Source organism: Elgaria multicarinata, chromosome 3 (assembly GCF_023053635.1).
Source record: "Elgaria multicarinata webbii isolate HBS135686 ecotype San Diego chromosome 3, rElgMul1.1.pri, whole genome shotgun sequence".
Lineage (NCBI taxonomy): Eukaryota > Metazoa > Chordata > Lepidosauria > Squamata > Anguidae > Elgaria > Elgaria multicarinata.
In genome coordinates, this window is record NC_086173.1 from 43,961,421 (window position 1) to 43,979,884 (window position 18,464).

At 44.9% G+C, this 18,464-nt stretch overlaps 1 protein-coding gene across 1 annotated transcript in view; it reads right to left on the reverse strand.

Moving 5' to 3' along the window:
- The window catches only part of SDK2 (sidekick cell adhesion molecule 2), a 328,641-nt gene that overhangs the window by 90,043 nt on the left and 220,134 nt on the right, over positions 1–18,464 (reverse strand). The window lies entirely within an intron of this gene.

Here is an 18,464-nt window from a genome sequence, read left to right on the forward strand (position 1 = left end):
CAGAGCAGCAGGTGAGAGACGTTGGCAGCAAATGATCTTACAACAAAGAGAGCTTGGCCTTTAGGATATTTGACACGTTCACGAGGAATGCTATTGGCTTCCATTCCCACAGGCGCATCCCAATAAAAGGAGATGGCTGTATGTTGGTTAGGTATCTGCTTGGACTGGAACATGTTCCTTCTGTTCCAGCTCTATAGTTGTGTGGTTTTTATATTTTAAACGCTTCTGGGAGGGAAACGGACTACTCTGCTGTGGATGCAATGAACTAGCAATGCAGGTATTTGGAGGAAGGCAGGCATGAGGCTGGGAATCATTGCTCCAAGGATGGGTGCCACCTGGCCATGCAGGATTGGGCTGACATGAATTCAGGGATGGTATCAGGGTCACCAAGTCTGGGAGTAGTAGAGCTTCCTGTGGGGAAGAAAGCATTCCTTCTGTAGCAACCTTAAACTCTGATGGTCAGTACTGACACAGTGCTCCTTAAAGCATAGGCACACTGTTTCATCTGGGTGAGGTAGTTCCTTGCCAATGCCCAGTTATATCAGGCAATTAGTATGCTGCTGCATTTTTAAATTTCAGAATCCAAATTTCAGAAGGGCCAGCTGCTTGTTCTCCAATTCTCTGTAGTATATCAGTGCTGGTATATCCTGTGTGCCCAAGCATCCTTTCTCTCATCACAGTACCATGAACTTTGCAGGTATTCTCCTCCGCTTCCAGCCAAATTAAGAGAAGATGGAGCTTTGAAATGAAAAATAGAATCTCTTAGGCAAGTAACGAGAGCTGCCACCATGTCGCTTTCTTTGGAGGGATGGAAGGGATGCTGTGTGGATAGGTACATGGTTCAAATTGCCAGTCGCAGCATTTTCTAGCAGATGTTGAACTCCTAACTCCTACTTTCACACTCTGGGCTTCAAAGGAAGCACATCTCTGCTCTGTATCATTGTAGGAGAAATAATTTATGGATAATAAACCTAATTAAGCAGACCTCCCGTTATCTTCACAGGCTTGTACTTCCTGGCCATATCTGGGTCCATAGAGATGTGGCTTTCTGATGCTGAGAAGGAGCATCGCTCAATACAGTTGCTTTATAAATAGATGCTCATACACTATATTTTAAATATTTATTGTCACCAAGAAAGTGTATTCAAGACAATTAGGGTGCAATCCTATCCAGATGCCTGTCAGCCTATGAACTCATCTAGCGAAAATGGGGCATGGAGGCTAATGGGCATCCTATGCAGGGCGGGATGAGCATGGAGGTGACGTTGCCTCTGCACTCCTCTCACCCTGCATTTTTGCTAGATGGGCGATTTTGCCTGTGCAGCTGGGGCTCTGTGGAGTCGGAGTGAAGGTAACTGGAGCGCCCAGAAAATTCTTCGTAATCCACCCACCCCAGTCTCCTCCCCGCCCCTCCAGAGAACCGCCCCCTTTCCTCTCATCGATGAGCTTGTGTTTGTGAGTTTGTAGAGGCAGCTGGTATGGTCCTCTCGGGGCACTGAGCTCGGAATCCTGGGTCCAAGGTCGGAGCAGTGTCTCCAGCCTCGGTTCGAAGAATCCAAAGTATCCTATGGACCCCCCCCCCCCCAGACTCTGTCTAAAAGCCATAGGATTGCTCTCCCCTAGAAAGATATAGATAGATAGATAGATAGATAGATAGATAGATGACAAAGAAAACAATAGGAAAAGAAAACAAGACAATGCACAATGCATATATTACCAATAAAACTTTCTGACAGAAGAGATTACTCCTTGCCAGAAACAACCCCACCCTTTACTTTTATAGTGTTATACTTAAGCATGATATGTGACGTGATTCCTTACTATACTCTGGTTGGCCACAGTACTCTTTTAATTCCACTTCATATTTATTTGTAATTGATTATGTTTTGTTTTTACCTGTACGTTCTACAGAGATTCCCCAACTTGTCCTTTGTGGTCTTGACCTGTTTGTGGCATGAACGTTATTGAGCAAGACCATTTCTCATAATGTTCTCTTTTCCCCAGGTCAAGGTTCCTGCCATTTAGGTCAAAAGCAAACTTTGGTTCAGCCAGCCATTTTAACTATGCTTCTTTAATATGCCGGAAATGACCATTGCCTTAAATTTCCTACATTATGAACACCACAAAATGTCAACATGAAGCAAATCAGAGCAACCACAAGTCCAAAGCTCTTGTGGTCACATTATTTCAGGCCTTGAGGCATTCATATTCCTTGGCCCTGCTTGTACTAAGCAAGAGAATGGGAACTAGCCAAAGGTTTAGAGAAGGGAACGTCCCTATCGACAACTCCAAGAGATTCACTGCGGTCCTCTCTCCCAGCCGTTCTATTCCCCATTGCCAGCAGTTCAAAATATGGCGAACTATACAAAACTTCCACTATTTTGTAAGGACTGTACATCATCGCATTCCCCCTTCCGACCTTCTCTGGCTGTGCAAAATACGCATGGGCCTTTGTGAAGTGCCATCAGCATAGCTGTAACAGCATGCCATGGAGAAAATGAATTGATCTCCAAATAGGTCTGAAGAACACTTCCCAATGGTGGTACTTAAAGAGGCCACACCATTGAGAAAAGTTGCTATAATATGTGGGTTTTCTACTCACACAGGTGGACGAGGCATGGTTGAGGACATGGAGTGGAAGAGTCTGGGGAATTTAATAAGAAAAGTTCATAGATAAATTGAGGAACAGGTGGTTTGAAGAAGGACAATGGTGAGACAATGTGGAGAAGCTTAAGGGGGGTGATTGGAAAACTCTTTCCTTCAGACTACAGATCCAATGTAGCTATCTGGAAGGAGAGAACTAATCTCAGGCCTTCATTTATGAAGTTTCTTTGTTGCAATGAGAGAAACCAGAAGATGGAAACTCAGAGGAAATAAGTAAAGGAATCCAGACTGCTTCCAGCCCCCACACCCTTAAATTTAATCAAGTGCTAAAAAATGCCGGAGGCTCCTTTGATACGAGTTTGTTTGTTCTTTCCAATACACATTTTAAATTAAACTTTAATAATGAGAGGCGATCATCTAATGGCTGCCTCGAAGACTAGAGGCAATCTTCTCCCCCAATGTGCACACGCTGCTATTCGCCCGCAGCATGCAGGGAAAAAATGTATCTCTACCTGTGGATAAAGAAGGCCAGGGACTCTTGGCCGACAGAGCTGCAGTCCTGATGCTGGCACAGTGGCTGTCCACGTAGCAATTGCGAGCTGGGAGACTTTGAAATACAGAGGATGAGAGGGATGTTGCTTCAAGGCACCAAGGTGACACCAGCATTTTAGGTTGCTAAGGCCAGTAGTGCACAAGAGGCAAGGGCAGCTGCTCTGTCTCTCCAGAAGTACTCTGTTGCTTGACAACACATGAAAAACCTCTTAGCCCAGCAGAGGGCAAAGGCTCATTTAAAGTCCTTGGGCACGTACACTTTCTGGCCATCCCATTGTTTTCGCCCCAATTGGGATATGCCCAAAGTTATATGGGGAGTCCAGTGTAGAAGAAGTGACTTGTCTTAGATCTTCCATGAGGCCCCCTGTTCTACCAGCCTTGGGCTAATATGTACATAAACAGTATGCAAGGGTCTATCATGTTTTCTTATTCATTGCCAAGGACATGGAATAACCGTGCCTAATCTAAAGAGCAGTGAAGGAGAAATGGATGCAACTGTGGGGAAGTTAAACAGGGAATATGCATAGTGGGCAGAATAGAATAGAAGCAAGCTAGCTATGGTGGAAGTGATAATGATATGATTAGAGTGAGATGTCATTACACCAGTTAAAAGAGGATTCGTGTTCATTGGTGAGGGAGAGTCAACACTCTGTGGCTGAGGTTTGAGGCTCTGGAAGAGGTTTGAGGCTGAGGTTTGAGGCTCTGGAGAGCTTCGGCTATTGGGCAGTATAAAAATGTAATAAATAAATAAATAAATAAATAATATTTATTTTATTTATTATTGCATTTATATCCTCCCTTTTTTCCTCCAAGGAACCCAAGGCAGCAAACATAAGCTTCCTCCTCTCCATTTTATCCTCACAATAACAACCCTATGAGGTAGGTTGGGGTGAGAGTCTGTGACTGGCCCAAAGTCACCCAGTGGATTTCCATGGTTGAGTGGGGACTAGAACTCGGATCTCCTGACTCTCAGTCCAACACTTTAGCCATACAACACACTGGCTGCTGCAGGAAGAATGCTTCTCACTGAAAATTGCTGAAGGAGAGGGTTTATGTATGATTGGTTTTTTGTAAGGAAGGCCCTGCTTCTGCCATGGTCCACTGATGATTCTCAGCTAGGGATGGGAGAACCAGGAACATTTGAGCTTGCTGAAATCCTCCAAACTTCAGTTTGAAGCTCAGTTTGTCTCACTCTTGTAAGCTTGCGGTTCATTCGAGCAGGAAATGTGTGCACTTTTCCTCCATTGCCTAAAGCATGAAAATACACACTTTTTGATAACTGCCCATTTCAAAATGCACATTTAAAACGCACACACATTTTCTCAAGTTCCAAGTTTGGGGGAAAATGTCCTCCAGTTCAGGTTTGCGCTCAGGACTGGGAATGGAACAAGTTTGGATGTTTTGCAAACTGAAATGAAATTCTCACTAGTCTCAGCCTCAATTCACACCTTTTATTGTTTCTCTTGCAGTGGAATTCTATCTGTATTTGCATGAGAGTAAATCTCATTCAATACCACTTGGGCTTGCTTTCAAGTAAACATGCACTGGATGTCTTTATTAGTCTGGATGCTCCCCTACAGTACTATCAATGCCTTCATCCAGTAACTTCCTCTGGACTTTGCTTATCACACAAGAGTTTGACCATGACCTTCAACTCATTCCAAACCTACTTTCCTTTTCCCAGGCTAATTCCTGGGAACGTTTAATTCTGGCCAGCCTATTAAAGACAGCTGTAATTCCTAGTGGTGGTGCTCCAGCTCCATGATTGCTTTAGGTGAAGGTTGCAAGTACCAGCAAAACTCAGACCTGTCTGAATACTCCATGTAATATCTGATAAAATTCAAAGTCAAACCGTGAGGATGCTGGCAGAGGAAATAAGGGCTGTCCTGGCTTGTCAGGGCCATGGGCCAACTCTTGTTCTCTCTCTCTGTCCTCCTCTGCTCTTGTATCTGTGAAAACCAATTGGTCAGAAAGCCAGGCTGCATTCACCCGACGGCTGCAAAAACCACATCCAAACTTTAATCTGCTGAGTATACAGACAGGCAGATCAGATATGAGGATGGGGAGTCACTGATGTGATGCCATCATCACAGTCCCAACACCAGCATTACGGGCTTGACAGGTGATTGAGAATTGTGTTTACTCCAATCCAACGCTGCGCTCTATTCAACCCTGTACCGGAACGGCAAAGTTCTGTGATTCCACCACAAGGGTAAATATCTCAATTGAACCTCTAGGTGGCAGTACAGGATCTCCGACTCTAAAGCCACCAATCAGGTTAAATTAGGTCGATGGCCATAGGAGTTTTCATAGGGAGTTTGTATCACTCAGCCTCTTTTCTGAAGGCCTTAATGTTGGTCCCTTATTGATAGACTGAAAGGGCAATGAAAGAGTTTAAGGAAGGCATGCCAGATACTATCAGCCTCCCTTTCTCGATACCAGTGGGGGGAACCACAGAATTCATCTGTGATTAGCATAAATGTGCTGGGATATCAATTGGCAGGGGCCATCATTCTGGGCCACCTTTGGGCTCTATGTCAATGAAGCAGATCCCCAAAAGATGTCACTGATGCCTAGAAGTGGGATTTAGCTTGATGGCTTGTAATGAGGCAAATCTAAACTCTATAATAGGGTCTTTCAAACTTTGATTTATAAAGCTTCCTTAAGCCATAAAAAGAAAAGAAAGAACTATTTAAAAAGCCAGCCAGCCTTGTTGCCAGCACTCCCTTTCGCAACTTGGGCAAAAGCGGAGGAAAAGGAAGGAGTGAAATTATTAAGAAAGGTCTGCCCCATGTGAATTCAGGTGTGCATAGTGCATTGTGGTTCTTTGGGCTTACTGTGGCATTCTGACATTGGGGATGAATGAAGCTCCTTGACTAGGGTGACCATATGGAAAGGAGGACCGGGCTCCTGTATCTTTAACAGTTGTATTGAAAAGGAAATTTCAGCAGGTGTCATTTGTATATATGGAGAACCTGGTGAAATTTCCTCTTCATCACAACGGTTAAAGCTGCAGGTGCCCTGCCCTCTTTTGAATCTGGTCACTCTAGTATAGCTCCTGCAGTTTTAACTGTTGTGATGAAGAGGGAACTTCACCAGGTTCTCCATATTTACACATGCCAGCTGCTGAAATTCCCTTTTCTATGCAACTGTTAAAGGTACAGGAGCCCTGTCCTCCTTTTCATATGGTCACCCTATCCTTGACATCATAGGAAAAGTGAAGATGTGGGATGTTAATGGCAGTCACAAGGAGTTCTTTGCTCATGGGGTGTATCTGGCCGCATAACTCGGCTCTTCTCCATGTGCATCAGGTGGTTTGTCCACCGTTTAAACATTTATTTTTAAAGGGGCATACATGTGTTAATGTGTGTTTGTGTGCATGTATTCAGCCCTATTCACCCATACGCATACTTCACTGTACAGAAAAGATTCAGGAACATTTAAAAAAGTCTTAAATGGTCTTGGGAGGGGAAGGGAAGGGATTTTTTTTTAATGATGTCACAGATGTTAGCCATCGGCATTCTCCATAGCCAGATTTTCCCCATTCAAGTTGAACTATTCTGAAAACCTACCTCCGTTTCCCCCCCCCCCCCCCATAACTCTCCCCAGGAGAGAAAGGCAGAGAAATGGTACATTTGTTTACAAAGTGGAAGCACTGGGAGACAGCCTCTGCCATTCTTTAAAATGTTATAAGGACATAAGAACATAAGAAGAGCCCTGCTGGATCAGACCGAGGGTCCATCTAGTCCAGCGCTCTGTTCACACAGTGGCCAACCAGCCGTCGCCCAGGGACCGAAAAGGCAGGATATGGTGCAGCAGCACCCTCCCACCCATGTTCCCCAGCAATTGGTGCACACAGGCTTACTACCTCGAATACTGGAGATAGCACACAACCATTGGGGCTAGTAGCCATTGATAGCCTTTGCCTCCAGGAATTTATTTGACTTCACTCAAGGTATCCTCCATAAGTGTCAAATTATTGCGATGTGACACCTCTACATGCTGTGCCGGATGACTCCCCTTCAGTGGCTTCCATGCTTCAGCCTTGTTGCCTGCTCTGCGCATTACACACATGTACTGAGAGCTATAGTCCCTTTCTCTGCTTGACTCAAGGAGCATACATGGGTCTCCTATACAGAGGAGCTCATTATCCTTCCACAGGTCTGCCATTTTAATCCACAATGCCCAAGACAGACAACACATCAGGGGGATTACAGATAATTAAAATGGTGACAAGACCCAGATGCTCAGCACCATCTGGAGTGTAAAAACACCAAAAGAACCATGTTAAGGGGGATCAGTGATGGCCTCCGCTAAGGTGTGGAGGCCCTAGAAGCTGCCCAAGGATACCAGGTGTTGACCTTGGCTTTGATCTCTGTTTCTAATTACCTAATCTACCTCTTTAGATTAAGCTGTTCGAGCTTTATGACAAAATATATTGTCAATAAACAGCAGCCATTTTAACATGTTATACAGAGAGAGGACAATTTAATGTGTTGGATACAACTGCTGTAATCCAGCCTCTCAGGAAGACACAGTTTGTTGTTTCACTGTAAGGAGCAAGAGCTAGGAATGTGTTGGTAGCTGGAGAGTCATGTTTGTGAGTGTGAAAGAAGATGAGAAGGTAAATAGACAAGGATTGCCCATGTACAGACTAATGAAGAGAAAGTTTAGGATACCAAGGTGGAATAAAACAAGCATAAATTAAATAAAAGAACTATAATAGCAAGGTCTGATAATCTAGTTGCCCAGACAAATTCCCCTGGTACTTACTAGGATTTTATATCTGGCCAATGAAATATATCTACATTAAATTGGAGGGATGGGGGAGAACGGGGGGCAATCCCCAGCAAATATGGAGGAACAAGGGCCAGATCTACACCAGGCAAGGGATAACACTTTGAAAACATTTTGAAAATGGTATAAGGAATGTGTCCTGGGCCTGAACAGTTGTGAAAACCATTATAAAGCAGTAGTGTAGATCCTGCTGGGTAAAATTTTAGAAGGGGACTCACCAGTACCTGATGATCACCAGCCATTTTGTTTTCAAAAAGCCTTGGACAGCTCTATATAATGACGTAACTTTGCTCTGATTAGAGCTTCTTGGAAAGAATGGCCAGGCTTCCATCAGAGCCATGCCATATTACCATGTAGTGCCATTCTGGGAGGTGTTTGGGGGAGGAGCTGAATCAGCAGTGAATGCTGGCTCCCCCCTCTCCTGAATCCACCACAAATCACCAGAAATCCCCCTTATTGCTATCTGCGAATGGGGTGACGAAATGGGTGGTGGTGGTTTGGCTCAGCGCTAAATATTGCCTCACATCAATTTTGGGCACAGCTATCACACTAGTCAGGAACTGCCTTATGTATGAGTGATCCCCAAATTTCATGCTATGATGATCTACCAACATTGTACTAAGGTGATCTACCAGAGTTAATAGCTTACTTATGACAAAGCCCCAATACTTTATTAGATTGTAAGCCTATGCGGCAGGGTCTTGCTATTTACTGTGTAATCTGTACAGCACCATGTACATTGATGGTGCTATATAAATAAATAAATAAATAAATAAATAAATAAATAAATAAAAATAATAATAATAATAATAATAATAATAATAATATAGCTTCTCTTGTGTCCCACTAGGATCCCAAAAATCAAACAAGATTGTCCTCTTTGGACACTGGACAAGAGTAGAATGAGAGGGATCCTCAGTGGCTTTTCATCCCCCCCGTCCCCCGTCCTCACTACACCCTGGAAATGTGACTCTGCAGCCAGACCTAGCAAGCACACATTTCAGAAGTGCTTTTATTACAAGGCTCCGCTGCAATTTGGGGGGGGGGGGCAGTGCATGATACATGATACCTGCATGATACAATTTTAGCTTCAATAGCCACTAAAACACAAAACAGTACGCATTTTATTCCATTGGCTGCTTTGAGTCCTTGGGAGATGGTGGGTTGATGATCTAGATAAAAAAATAACCAGGAATGTGTGTGTTTGTTGGGGACCTGTAAGTCATCCTGATCCCAATCCATACTGCTTCCCGAAGTGTCACTGCTGTGTTTTCTCTGAATATGAAACACTCAAAGCTTACAAGTCTTCATGATCACGTCTGAACTAAACCCAATATTTAGGAATGACTGGCTAATAAACTCAGAGTTCAGGATTGGTGGTCTGGAAGTAAACCAGGAAGCAGACAGCCAGGCAAGCAGATATATAGGGATGGGACATAGGAAGTTGCCTTATACCAAGTCAGATCCTTGGTCTACCTAGCCCAGTATTGTCAGCACTGACTGGCAGCAATTCCCCAGGGTCTGAGGCGGAGATGCCAGGGGTTGAACTTGGGATCTTCTGCATGCAAAGCAGGTGCTCTTCCACTGAGCCACAGCAGTCTGAGGGAACTCAGCTTGAGCCTCTGCAATGAGCTGGCCACCAGAGAGCAAGGGAGCATGTCCCTAGAGCATAGCAAGGAGCATAGCAAAGAGCTCCCTCCCCAGGCAAGCAATCACAGTACAGCAGAGAGCGAGACGTCTGTAGAATCCCCTGGCCAGAGTCTGCATTCTCTCTCTCTCTCCCTCTCTCTCTCACACACACCTGACACTGCGTGCATCTCAGAAGCCAGCATCAGACCTCTTGTGCCACCAGCTGAAGGAATGGGGCAAGTGATTTCTGGCAGCTGGCTTGACAGAAATGTGAGCTCTCATGAGCTAGACGGGACTCTTAAGGCAAAGACATTAAGGAACAATGACAAATAACTCGTGGAAAGCCGTGGTGATGGTGGTGGGGAGCATCTGTCCCCACAACTGTTGTTGTGCCCCCTTTCAGAACTGAGTCCTTGAGTGTCAGTGCTGATATTTAAAATGATCCTCACTTGCTTTAAATAAGATATTTCAATTCCAGCAAGCTGTCAGCAGCTGAGGCGGACACCGGGAATAATGGGCAGAGTCTCCTTGTATTGTCCTAGTTAATAAATCAGCCACAACACGAATGCAGACAAAGGAGAGAAGGAGAAAAATTCACACACACACACACACACACACACACACACACACACACACACACACACACACACACATACACAGAGGGTTGGGGATGGACACCAGCACAGGCACCTAAATGCATGCAGACATAAAAATATAAGTTTAGGCTCTGAGAAGGGCACAACACAGAGACACAGGCAAGCTAAGGGCAATGGCAGATGCATCACTGATGCTCCCCCCTCCCTATCCCAGTGCATCATGCATCTCCAGGCACCACATCTCTAGATATAACCCCCCTCTGTCCCATTCCTTAGAACAAGATGTAGCTTAGTTATCAACGTGATATGAGAGATTGACGCACAAAGCAACTTTTGGGGAAGGCCCAGCCCTTCTCTATCGAAGTGGGCTAGGCCCGGTCTTCTCTCTCCACAGCCATCACATGAAGGGCAGAGGCAGAGAGATAATGTATGGGTGCAGAGAGAGCCTAGGTGCAAAGTAGATGTTTGCATTCAGGTCCAAATCAATGCCTGGGGACTTAACAAAATATCACTCCTTCTCCTGCTTCTAGGTCACTGTTCCATTTGGCCCAAGGGAAGCTATTTGTAATCCTGCCAGGTTCAGGGCTTCATCCAAAGCACCCCGTTCTCAACAGCTAGAAACAGTCACCCCACTCACTCAGCCTGAAGGTTTCCCCTCCAACTTCCCATTCTGAAAGGCTCTAAAAGTGTATATCACTTGTGTGCTATGAACAGAAATCAAATATTGGATTACAACCTCACTATTTTTATAAGCGGTGGTTTTACAGTATATGAACTATTTCCAAGAATTCAGAAAATCATCAGAGATGCCAGTGGAGCGGAGTTCTCCAAGCTTGGGCTCAGATAAGATCTTTGGGGGCTTGCAAAACCCAATTTCAAGGAGAGGCATGTTTTACAAACTCCAGCATTTTCTCTCCTTCTCACATTAAAATCTCAACTGGGCAAGACTTCTGGCCTCCCCAGCCATCCATCACGAATCCCCTCCCCAACAACCCTGATTGCCCAAACTCCTTCCACCTCTTCCCGGGTGGTACGGTAGGAACGCTGCCACTGCTGATGCTCCTCCAAGCTTTGATTTTAAAATAACCCATGCTATTTCTAACATTTTGCCAAGCCAAACTGAACTAACTCAGTCGGGAAGAAGCTAGTCCATCACTAAAAATTTCTCAGAAGCAGTGCCGGCTCCAAGTTTTTGCGTATCCTTGGGTAGGACACCCTCAAAGGGGCCTCTTGCCTCAGTGACTCTTCCCTCTCACCACCATTGTCACCAGCTGCCAATTGCTCCTCATCTTCTTTCTTGTCATTGCAGCCACCAGCTTGCTTGACTGGCATTAAGCCAGGAAGCAAGCAGGCAGTGGCATCTACTGTTCCTCTTTCTTACCACCACTCTCGCTTGGGCCAGAGCAAAAGACAGGTGAACAACCAGACTGCAATGGTGAAGAGCAGCAGCAACTCCAGGAAGTTCTGGTCAGTGGGTCCCTGCTGGGGTGTGGTCCCCGGCAGGTGCCCAACTATGCCTACCCTTGACACTGGCCCTGCATAGCCTTGGTTGTTTATGTAACCTGAGTTTCTACCTACCAACACAGTACCATAGTGCTGAGAGGGAGGTAGAGAAGTCCAGACTTCTCTCCTTCTAACCACTGTCAAGAGGGCCCAGCCACAACCAAGGAAATTTTCTCTGCACCCTAAAATTGGTGGGATTTTCTGATCCTAAGCAGCGACCCTATGGCAGTGTCTTGAGCCTACTTGTTTAGTTCCCATGTAGTATAGCTTTTAATTAGGTGTAGATTTAGCCTTGGTACATTTCACTAAGATTATCACTCCGTTTATTTCAGCAAAGACAGAATTTGAAAGGGGCAGTTGGTAGAAGGTACCACAGGTCCAATGGACTGTACTTGGAGCAAGGCCTTATATCAGAGGTGGGCAACCTATGGCCTTTTACATGTTTTGACCTTCAATTCCCATCATCCCTCATCACTAGTTATGCTGGCTAGGCTGATGTAGGCCAAAACATCTGGAGGGCCTCAAGTTGCCCAGCATCTGTGGAGCTACAGATTGTTAGCAACTTGGGAGATGCCACCATGTAGTTTCATCATGACTTTCAAAATGGCTGTGATAATATTCAGACCATCTCAGTAGAGAGCAAAGATCAAGAAGCCATATGAATTAATAAGTTACCCTTTTCTTTCAGCATCTACATAATCCACACCATGTTGCAGCTCACAGATATTGCCAACAGAGCAGAGGACTATGACTACATTTACTACCTCCTGCTCTGTGCAGCCTTTCTAGGTGCTCACCAGGTATGCAAAGGGTGGATAGCTTGCTTGTTCCACACAGCCAACCCACATTTCAACTTATGCAAAGGCTTCCTGCTTCTCCATGCTTCTATTTGCCCAGTGCCTGAATGGCAGCCAACAATGTCCATTGCTTTGCACTGCTCATAGACTCTTTCCCTCCTTTTCCCACTGAGTTCTGTTTTGTGAGAGTACATTGTCTGTATGGGGTTGAACAGCCATTCTGAAACATCCTCAGACATCAGCCAGCAAGCAATGATCCCTGGGGTACAGAAATCAGTCCAGCTAGGCCAATAGTGCCCCTGCCGCCAACCCTCGAGCACTGACATACAGGGCGCGAACTTCACTTAAGTCACGTTTCTTCTTTAGACTGCTGATGCAGAAATTCCTTCTGTATTGATCATGGGTGCATGGAACTGATTGCATGGATTTCACTTCAACGCTGATGTGCCAATACGGAGCTCGTATTGTTAACCGTGCAACCGAGTGCTAGTGATACACACCACTGCACTATCTAGACTGAGTCATCTCTCCTTTGTACACCGATGACAAATATTTATGAGGTGTACAGTTGAGGGGAAAGTCATTTGCACATAAACAGGCAAGCGTGCTTGTTGCGGAGGTCTAGAGCCTTTCATCTTCAAAACACTCCACTCATGCCTGGCAGGCATACAGGCAGCACAATGCATGGACTACCTGTATATATGTGTAAATAATATCCTTGTGCTTGACGTAAACATACTGAACAAATGTGTCTTTGCTTAAGGTGTTGGAGAAGTTCATAATTACCTGGTTCAATATGAATTTGCCCCGCTTGTAATGCTTCGGTGGGTTGTAAAACAAGTACCATTGACCCTCCAGATCAGATTGTAAAAATGAGCTTCTACCTTTAGGCTGATCAGGCAGCTTTAGAGGTACACGAGCAACAATTCTTTAACGTTAAACTTCCATTGATTGCGAAACTACATGGAAATCACAGGAACTATAAAAAGAGCTGCTTTGTAGGTGCATGCAAGGGATTTCCTTATTTTTAATCCAATATCCTTATTCTCTCATCCATTACTGTGAACTATGTAATAAAGCCACGAGACCAAACGCTCTTCTCTTTGTTTGGTAAATATCTTCTCTTGATTCTTTCTTGCAGATGTGGTTGTGTCTGCCTTCCAGATGATGATGATGATGATTCCTGAGACACCTTAGCCAAGAATTTAAAAGCATCAACAATAATTTAAAGCATAATTTTAAAATGAGAAGTAAATCAAAGCAGCTAGAACATTAAGAAAGATTTTTTTAATTTTTTTTTAAAAAATGCAGCTTTAAACATATCAAAAGTACAATATTTCCAGGAGTGTTCCAAAGATGGAGTGCTCCAAACATCCAATGCTCTGCCGGCTGATGCCAGAGCAGAAGGAGCAACTGAGGTGATCTTTGCTTGCCCATCCTCCTTTCTGTTTCTTCTTTCACTAGATGTGCTTTTCAGTGGAGTTGTAGGGACAGGGATGGGAGTGGGAGGCTTCAGGACGCTGCTGATCCTCAGCTTCAACCTCAGGTGAGGAATTCACCCTGGTTCTTTCCGTGGTGCTCCACTCCCTATTCGGATTTCACCTTCAAAGGTCACAGCAGCATCTATGACCTTGGAGGTGGAACTCTGAAATATCCTGTGGTCCTTCAAACACTCTCTGAGGAACCATAGAATTGCTCCCTTAATGATCTAAAACAGGGGTGGGCAACCTGCATCCCACAAGTTGCATGCAGATCCCACTGCACCCAGGGCAGCTACAGAGTGCTGTGAGTGTCAACATTACCTACACTACTGCTTTATAATGGTTTATAACAGTTTTGAGCACTGTTTGGGCCCAGGGCACATTCCATATACCGTTTTCAAAATGTTTTCAAAGTGCTATATTCTGCTTGGTGTAGATCTGGCCCTGGGTTGCAAGTAATTTTGACCCTTTGGGTGCTCTGTAGCAGTTATAGACGTCATTTTGTTTTGGAACTGTGGCTGCGGGGAGGTGCATCCCTTAGGGTGCAAAAAAGGCCTTCAGACTTTCCAAAGTTGCCTGACCCTGATCTAATACTTTCTCTTGTTCCCTGTGACATTGTTTGACACCATAGCTAACACCATAGGTTTCCAGAAGTTCTATCCTCTGGACATGGTGGTTGGTGATGGTGGGAGTTGAAGTCCAAAACATTTGGAGAGCATCACGTGGGGAAGGCTGCTCTACATAATGATGTAGCATTGTTCCCCCGGGGTATCTGTGGAAAAATCATTGGCTATCAGTAGTCAGGAGAGTTGTTGCTGTTGCTAAGCCCTGCCCCATTTTGGCACCCGTCTGTTCTGATAGAGAGTAGCTCTCCAGGATGCCAAGTGAGGTCTTCTACAGTCTTGCGATTGGAGAGTCTTTGAACGAAAGATGTCAGGGTTTGAACCTGCGAAGTTCTGCATGTAAAACTGGTGCTTCTCCCCACTGACTTGGCAACCATCCCTGCTTTAGCTAAGCAGAAGGGCAACAATCCCACAACACACTTCATCTTGAATCCAACATTTATAATAGTGCCCTTCACAAAATCTTAGAGCATGGAGTCCACAGGCAGGCACCATTTCTCACTGTCACCTCTTGTTTTTTTATTCTTATTTTCTAAAAAAAACAACAACTTTGAATTTAATTAGGTGGCTCCTGAATTATGAGAAGTGCTGAGTAATGGCTCCCTGTTCATCTTTCCCACACTGCTCATGATTTTATAGGCCAGTAATACACACAATCGATAGACAAATAACTAGAGAGACATGCTAGACAAAGACAGTGATGCCTCATGAATAGCACGGGTGGTGCGCATTTAAAACATTTGTATAATAGGGAGCCCGGATCAATAGAAGTGCTATGTAAATAGGCTGACCCTGAGGGCGTCTTCTTATGACCCGTTCAACGCATGGCAGCCACTGGTTCCAGGCAATCCCTGCCTGCTTTGCTGCCACTGTTATTGCCATGCACTGAAACAGTTGTGCAGATGCTGATGGTTGATGCAGAAGTCAGCGCAGATCAGGTTTTTCAGCAGTCATAGTGGCATGGAGAGACTCACTACAAGCCGGCCAGTGTATGCATGCAGCACCTGGTGAAATTTCCTCTTCATCACAACAGTTAAAGCTGCAGGAGCTATACTAGAGCGACAAGATACAAAAGAGGGCAGGGCTCCTGCAGCTTTAACAGTGGTGATGAAGAGGTAATTTCACCAGGTGCAGCATGCCTACAAATGACACCAGCTGAAATTCTCTTTTCTATACAACTGTTAAAGACACAGGAGCCCTGTCATCCTTTCCATATGGTCACCCTAATTTGCATCACCAGCTCATGGTAGAACTGTTGCACACAGGCCTCAGCTCAGGCCAACCTTAAAAAAAAAGGGCTGGCACATACTTGTGGGAATAGGCCTGGAGATGAGAGCTACAGTTGAGTACCCTGGAATCTGGGTAACGTTGGGAGTGGGGGGCACAATACATGTGGACATTTATACAGACATTCTCCTGCAACTTCCTGGAACACAGGGGTGTCATACCCCAGTCCTGGAAGTCAAATCCAGGCTGCCTGGCATACCAATCTGGGGAACCCTAGAGGGCCACAGCTCCACCCCATTTCTCCAACCATTAAATGTTGGTTGTTTTACCAGCTTTTGCCTTGTTTCCCCCTATCCCGCCCCATTCTAATTAGCTGAAATGCCTCTCCTAAGCTTAGTTACTCACTGTAAGAGCTTTAAGCCACAATATACTGGTCGCTCTTGTATTTTTTTGCTCCAACCCTTTTGTTTTGGGCCTTGACTAATTTTGATTTTGGCCCCGCCCCCTCTGGAATGGAGCCGCCAAGAGCTTCTCTGAAATGGAATTGGGCCCTTGGACTTGAAAGAGCTTCCTTGAAAGAGCTTCCACACCCTTGGTATACCATATACTTGGCATATCAATGTATTTATCAAGGTCTGCCTTAACTCCTCTTGCATACCTTTGCTTCATGCAGGCCTTTCCTGATCCCTTGAAAATACAGCCGGCGCATGAGACAAGTACTCAAAATTCAATGGAATTCAACCTTTCACTAATGATTATTCCAGTCTTTCGATCAAACCGCTTGGTCTCTTGGGCTGCTGGGCTTTCTTTTCCTACTCTGCCTCTCTAGAGTGCTTCAGACAATGCTGTGAAATCTCCTTTGGCCTCTGACGAGAGAATGAAGAGACTTCATCCCCTGCCTGTCGGGTCCATGATGTGAGTACCCCAGCAGGCCCAATTAATGGGCTTCTTCACTTCACCACCAGAAGTTAAGAGGCCATTAATGGTGGCTGGTCCCCCCCGCCCTCTACTCACTTGGATACATAAAAATAGCCCTTAGAAAACAAACAAATCACACAACATTGTTAGCTTTTTGTAGTATTATTATTAGCCAAATAAAAGGAAAAGAGACTTCATTGTATGGCAGTTGCTTACTTGCACAAGACTTTGTCAGGATGGCTTTAATTCTGTTTTCTCTCTGATCTGCTTCAGCAAAAGGATCGTCAAAGATTCCTGACAAAAAGCAGCACAGCAGCTCCTACTTCATGGTGAGAAATTAATTGGAGATGGGAATAAGTGAGAGGTAGCTCTGAAAGGTTACTGTGCCGGTGTGTGTGCAAAATATATACCCAGTGCTTCAGTCTGGGCAGCTTTGCCTGCCCCATGACTTCTCCCCCAGGGGAGGGTGTGGGGCAGGTGAGCAGCACTTAGTGTCCTGGTCACCCTCCCAACTGGAAAGGCAAGTGGTGTGCTAAGGGGAATGCTGGAATCCTCGCTGTTATCTCTGATAACACACACACCTGCTTATATTTTATTGAATTTAATAAGACTTAGATATGGAGAATGCTGGAGGGTAGCCATTGCTTTTAAAGTTTGCAAACTTGGGTGCCAATACAAATCTGAACAATTTGACAATTATAATTTGACAATTATACATTTGTTCTTACTAGTGTAACCGGAGGGTATCTTGTGAGAACTCCAGGTACACAGGCTGCTGTATGCTTAGTGATGGGTGGTGTGCCTTTATGTTTGGATTTCAAACACTGGATTAGAAGGCTTTGTGCTGTTGGACCAATTTCAGATTGGGTCTAGACTCTTCTGGAATACGTCCTGAGCCAAAATGAATGCATTTTGGGACCCACAGACATCTTCCCTATTCCTTGCCAAAGTCATGACAAAAGTGGGGAGGCGCCACTGTGTTCTGAGTAGAAGGCTGGAGAGAGGGAAGATGGTGGGCATGTGTGGGGAGGCAATTCTGTGAGGCCCTAGATATTCTTGCAAGCAGATTTGACAACATCCAGAAGCCATGGAAGAAGTAGTTCCCATGGTTCTTTCTGATGTCTTCGGCATTACTTTTTCATGCTTATGGTGCCTAGTGGCCCTAGTTGTTGCAGTCCAGGTAATTCTGAGCAAGAGAATGGGGTGGTACGGACAGCTCTTGGGTGGATGATCCTCAGCAGACCAAATTCTGGGCCTAGATGAAGTTGCTGAATCTCTGAAGAACATTCAGCAACATAATCCAGTTGCTTTGAATAATTTCTGGTGTTGCCTGGGGGTGGGTGATTCCTCCATCACTATGAATTATTGCAGAGTTGTTTGCATGGATTTTTATTAAGAGCATAAGAATATAAGAAAAGCCCTGCTGGATCAGACCAAGGGTCCATCTAGTCCAGCATTATGTTCACACAGTGGCCAACCAGCTGTTGACCAGGAACGTTCAAGCAGGACACAGGTGCAACAGCACCCTCCCACCCATATTGCCCAGCAACTGCTATATATAGGCATACTGCCTGTGATACTGGGGTAGCATATAGTCATCAGGACTAGTAACCATTGATAGATTTCTCCTCCAGGAATTTATCTTACCCCCTTTTAAAGCCATCTGAATTGGTGGTCCTACGAATTACATCTACAATAAACATAAGAACACAGGAAGAGCCCTACTGGATCAGAGAA